Below are 6,000 nucleotides of genomic sequence, written 5' to 3'. Positions count from 1 at the left end.
CCAGCAGCAATGTCCCAACTCCGTCTACATGTGGCTCGAACCTTGTGCATGTTTGGTAGCACATATCTGTGTGAGAAGCTGTTCTCAGTGATGAAGACAAACAAAACAGCAGACAGGAGTTGTCTCATTGATGAGCACCTTCAGTCCATCCTGAGAGTCTCCACAACACGGGACCTCACACCAAACATAAACCAACTTGTTGCCAAAAAAAGATGCCAATCATCCGGCTCTGATAAAATGGCATAAGAGCAAAGAAAACTGAATGTTTTGATTCATTATTTGTGATTGCTGAAAAGCACAAATTGTTTTTATATTTCCAGATTTTGTTTCGTTTTGCAGCATGTTCATATTTCTATCTTGTATAATTTTGGCAGGAGATATTTTTATGGAGAGTAAAATCATTTGGGATATTTAAAAATTAGGTTTTTTATTTAAAATGACATAAAAGCAAAGAAAATAAAACGATTTGATTTATTATTTTAATGTTTACTTGAAGTACAAGCACTGTCACCATTTTAATTTATTTTTTCAGGCGTTTTTTTTGCAGCATGTTCCAATTTCTAACTTCTATAATTTTAACTGGATATACTTTTATGGAGATCAAGATATTTTAAGTTATTTAAAGTTTAAGTTGATTTATTCCAGAATAACATTCCTGTCCGTTTGTATTTATATTTATGTTAAAAGTTAGTTTTAGTGTGTTCAATAAATGTTTGTTCTGTTCGGCCCGCGACCTGAAGTGTGTTTTGAATTGTGGCCCCTTGTGCAATTGAGTTTGACACCCCTGGTGTATACAGTTAGATCTTGTCCATCTGCGAGAGTACATGCTCTGGTCAGTGCAATGATTTGTGACAATAACAGAGCTGTATAAGACAAATGTCTGGCTGGAGACAGCATATTCATTTTACTTTGAAGTAACAACACATCAACAGCATGTGGTACAAACAGGTCTGTGGGATGGAACAAGTTAACATCTGCTGACGATTCTACTGCCATTGCAGCAGCCCATATAACTTGAACACATTTTCCACTTTGTTTTCAACAGGCTTCTGAAGTGGGGGTGATTTTCATATAGAGTTTCTTTTAAGTTCCCGTGTGGATCATGTTTCACACAAACAAGACATGCTTTTTCTAAAAAAAATTCACTAAAGAATCTAAACCGGGGCGGTTCGGTGCGGCACTGGGTAGCACGTCCGCCTCACAGTTAGGAGGGTGCGGGTTCGATTCCACCTCCGGCCCTCCCTGTGTGGAATTTGCATGTTCTCCCCGGGCCTGCGTGGGTTTTCTCCGGGCACTCCGGTTTCCTCCCACATCCCAAAAACATGCTTGGTAGGCCGATTGAAGACTCCAAATTGTCCCTAGGTGTGAGTGCGAGTGCAAATGGTTGTTTGTCTCTGTGTGCCCTGCGATTGGCTGGCAACCGGTGACTACTGCCCGATGACGGCTGGGATAGGCTCCAGCACTCCCGCGACCCCCGTGGGGACTAAGCGGTTCAGAAAATGGATGGATGGATGAATCTAAACCGAAGGTAACTAATAACTCATCCCCCCCTGTTGTCACATTAAGTGACACAATTGGAGTTGCCTTAAAAAGTCATTTTGGCTAAACAGTTTTGTTACTGACGTGGTCAATAACACCTTATCCATTATCGCACCCTTTGTTGTTTGAACTAATGCCGTTTTCAATTTTGTCAATGCTTCTACTTTTGGTGTCCACGCGAATGTATCTTCGACTGCTAATGGCTGTCCATGAGCCACTTCTGTCAGTGGCTTAGCAATTTCAGCATAACGTGGAGCCCAAGCTCTGCAGCAATCACAGAAAGAAAGACATAAGTTGTTCTTTGTGACAGGTTGTGGTGTGTCTAATATAGCCTGTTTCCTGCCTCATTGCACTGCTCTCCCTTTCGCTGAGAGTAAACCAAGATAGTTTTACTTCTGGTTTTACCCATCGTAAATTCTGTTACTTGACTTCATTTCCTCTCTGGCCTAAATGCTGCATGAGGAGAAAGAAATCTCATTCCCATGCTTCCTTTGTTTCAATAGCAATTATCATCAATGTAGACCAAAACTTGACTTTTAGATGAAAGTGTAAAACCAGCCATTCAATTCATGATAATCAGTCAACCACTGTGAAATAAGCCCTATTTTCTTTTCTTAGCATTAAATTTGCTCAAGATCACTCTTTCTTCAAAGTTGTTCGACTACTTTTCCCATAGCAGTTTCCAACAACGTCAACCATTCAACCTGTATCTTGTTGTAAGGGATTGGAGAGTACAGCCAAGTGCGTGACGATAAAGAGGTTTATTGCGGGTGGGGGGTAAGGTGGGCGAAGCTGGAGCCAGAGCTGGATCGGCGATCTGCTTCGACGAACAAGCGGTTCTTCTGTTTCCTCGAATTCTCCACTGACGTCAGATCGTCGTGGACCGGAGAGCGACACAACATCTCGGGACAGACGGACAATCGGGTCTGCGCTGGCGGCGTTTATATAGCGCTGTCCATGCGGCTGTGGCAGGTGGCGCCAGTACGTGACATTTGTCAGTCATTGATTCCTGCTCATTTGCATCTCTCTCTGTCTCTCTGTCTCTCTGTCTCTGTCTCTCTCTCTCTCTCTCTCTCTCTCTCTCTGTCTCTGTCTCTGTCTCTGTCTCTGTCTCTCTCTCTCTCTCTCTCTCTCTCTCTCTCTCTCTCTCTCTCTCTCTCTTTTTTTTACTATTTTTATTTATTACCGTTTTTTTTTTCATGTATAATGCGCCCCCCCATGTATAATACGCACCCTAAAAATGGCATGTTGATGCTGGAAAAAAGCCCATGTATGATACGCACCCAATTTATTTTTATTTTATTTATTTTTTTAAGTCCCAATGATCGTCACACACGTAGGGAGGCAATGGGTCCCATTTTTATAGTCTTTGGTATGGTCTTAACTAGGCTGGATGTATTTTTTCTTGTTGCCGTTGACTTCTCCGACTGCCCGTAAAGGCACCACCGCGATCAGTGCGGACATGTGAAAAAGGCGTGCGGACATATGAAAAAGGCGGCTCTGTATGGGAGAGACGTTGAAGAGGAATAAAAACACCCTTGGAAACCAAAACTTGCCCCTCGTCGTGACTCGGAGCCGCAACAAATGTTTCGGATTTGTGTAGAGTACATTGTGACAGCAAACGAGCAGGTGATCGAGCAAGCGTCTGATACGAGAGCATTGTGTTCGTATGGAGAAGAAAGGAACAAGGCAAAGTGTTGTAAAATAAAACATTACCTGTAATACGCATTTTGTTATTTGCTGATTGAAACTGCTAATTAAACTGTGAATTGAAACTAATAGGGAGAGAACTGAAGTCTTGCTCTTTATATAGCTGACGTGTCTTGCGCATCCGTTCGGCCCATCTGTAATGGCGGCCTCCGTATGATATCCGGTTTGCGATGGAGATTAAAAAACTAACAATATTTGACAATAACACACCATCAAGGATTGCACCATTGCATCAAACCATGTGTCGTCAAGTATGAATTTGTCATGTCTCGTCCCCAGTTTTGCTATGTGTCTAGGTTGCCATAGTTTCTGTTCGCGTCGCCCCTCCCTTCCTGTGTCACCTCAATCAATGTAACGTGTTTTGTATTTAAGTCCTGTCTGCCCCTCGCTCACCGTCGGATCATTGCATGTGTTACTGTCATGATGTCTGTTTGGTTTCTGTTCCTGTCTTTGGTAATGTCACCCTGTCTTTTTGTTCCACGTCTTTGTAGGTCAGTCCTGTTGTTGGTTTTGTTGTACTATGATTTTCTTAAAAAAAATAAAATAAAAAATTACCGTTTTTTTCCATGTATAGTGCGCCCCCATGTATAGTACGCACCCCTAACAATGGCATGCTGATGCTGGAAAAAAGCTTGTACCCATGTATAATACGCACCCAATTTTTATGAATTTTTTTTAATTTTTTTTTTTTTTTTTAAGTCCCAAAGATCGTCACACACGCAGGGAGGCAATGGGTCCCATTTTTAAAGTCTTTGGTATGGTCTTAACTAGGCTGGATGTCATTTTTTTTGTTGGCGTTGATTTCTCCGACTGCCCCTAAACGCACCACCGCGCTCCGCGCGCACACGGCGGCTCTGTATGGGAGAGACGTTGAAGAGGAATAAAAACACCCTTGGAAACCAAAACTTGCCCCTCGTCGTGACTCGGAGCCGCAACAAATGTTTCGGATTTGTGTAGGGTACATTGTGAGACAGCAAACGAGCAGGTGATCGAGCAAGCCTTGTCTGATACGAGAGCATTGCGGTCGTATGGAGCGTGTTTGAAATGAACAGCAGAGACGAAAGGAACAAGGCAAAGTGTTGTGAAATAAAATATTACCTGTAATACGCAATTTGTTATTTGCTGATTGAAACTGCTAATTAAACTGAATTGAAACTAATAGGTGGAGAACTGAACTCTCGCTCTTTATATAGCTGACGTGTCTTGCGCAACCGTTCTGCGCATCTGTAATGGCGGCCTCCGTATGACGTCCGGTCCGCGATGGAGATTAAAAAACAAACAATATTTGACAATAACACACCATCGAGGATTGCACCATCGCATCAAACGATGTGTCGTCAATTATGAATTTTACTAAGTGTGTTGGGCAGGATGGCTGAATGCGATGCGCGATTGACAACAAACAAGAAGAAAGGTGAGTTTTATTTCGGGGGAGATTTGTCATGTCTCGTCCCCAGTTTTGCTATGTGTCTTGGTTGCCATAGTTTCTGTTCGTGTCACCCCGCTCTTCCTGTGTCACCTCAATCGATGTAACGTGTTTTGTATTTAAGTCCTGTCTGCCCCTCGCTCACCGTTGGATCATTGCATGTGTTACTGTCATTCTGTTCCTGTCTTTGGTAATGTCACCCTGTCTTTTTGTTCCACGACTTTGTCGGTCAGTCCTGCTGTTGGTTTTGTTGTACCATGACTTTATTTAAAAAAAAAAAAAAAAAAAAAAAAATTAAAAAAAAAAAAAAAAATTTTTTTTCTTTGTACCCATGTATAATACGCACCCCAGATTTTAGGACAATAAATTAGTAAAATAATGCGCACTATACACGGAAAAAAACGGTAATTAAAAAAAGAATTAAAAAAAATTGTACCCATGTATAATGCGCACCCCAGATTTTAGGACAATAAATCAGTTAAATTTTGCGCATTATACACGGAAAAAAAACGGTAATTTTTTTTATATTAGTGGCCTTATCTTTCAATAAGGTTTGACACCTGTATCATTCGCATACATCAGCATCGTTTATACTTTGGGGAAATTTAACAGCCTTTGTCATGCTTCTTGTTTGTACAGGAGTTCTAATTGACTGACCATGACATATTTTGCTATGATATGGGGGAGTTTCCAGGTCTTTTAAATTTAGATGCATGTTTTGCATCGGAGCAGAATGAGCTTTTTGCCTCAGGCTCCTCTACTTAACAGTGCGCCCGCGCTTCATTGTCTGACAAACATACTTGCGGCCTCATCACTCTTAATGACACTTGCCTCAGGTTTGGTAACTTATTTAACATATATACTTCTCATCTCCTGATAGGTTGTCAGTAACACTTTGACGACCCCTAAAGGGAAATGTACTTTCGGCAGTTTGCAAACACATTTGATTAAGGCTGCGTTAGACACATATAATCATATCAATATAATTTCTAGTAGTAGTGTGGTCGCTTAATAAGTGGAAAGGAATGTGCAGACTACATGAATTTGTTTTCTTCAAAGTATTGTGGAACAGGATGTCCAGAAAGGGAGGATATCTCAAGGCCGATGGGGAACGCAAAAAACAACTCGTCTTTGTGGTCCAGACACCTGTGCTGAGCAGGGGAAAACCCAAACGAGGAGGAGATGACCATCGACCATCGACCAATCACCACACAATAATTTGCATGCTTGAATATTCATATTGTGTTTCTTTAAAACTGGGCAACCCGGAAGAATGTGTCGTCTTTCTGGTCACGAAGGCACACGGGTTTTTGTGTTAAGGACCC

This window comes from Syngnathus typhle, linkage group LG15, assembly GCF_033458585.1.
Source record: "Syngnathus typhle isolate RoL2023-S1 ecotype Sweden linkage group LG15, RoL_Styp_1.0, whole genome shotgun sequence".
Classification (NCBI taxonomy): domain Eukaryota; kingdom Metazoa; phylum Chordata; class Actinopteri; order Syngnathiformes; family Syngnathidae; genus Syngnathus; species Syngnathus typhle.
Note: the sequence above shows the minus strand (reverse complement) of the source record.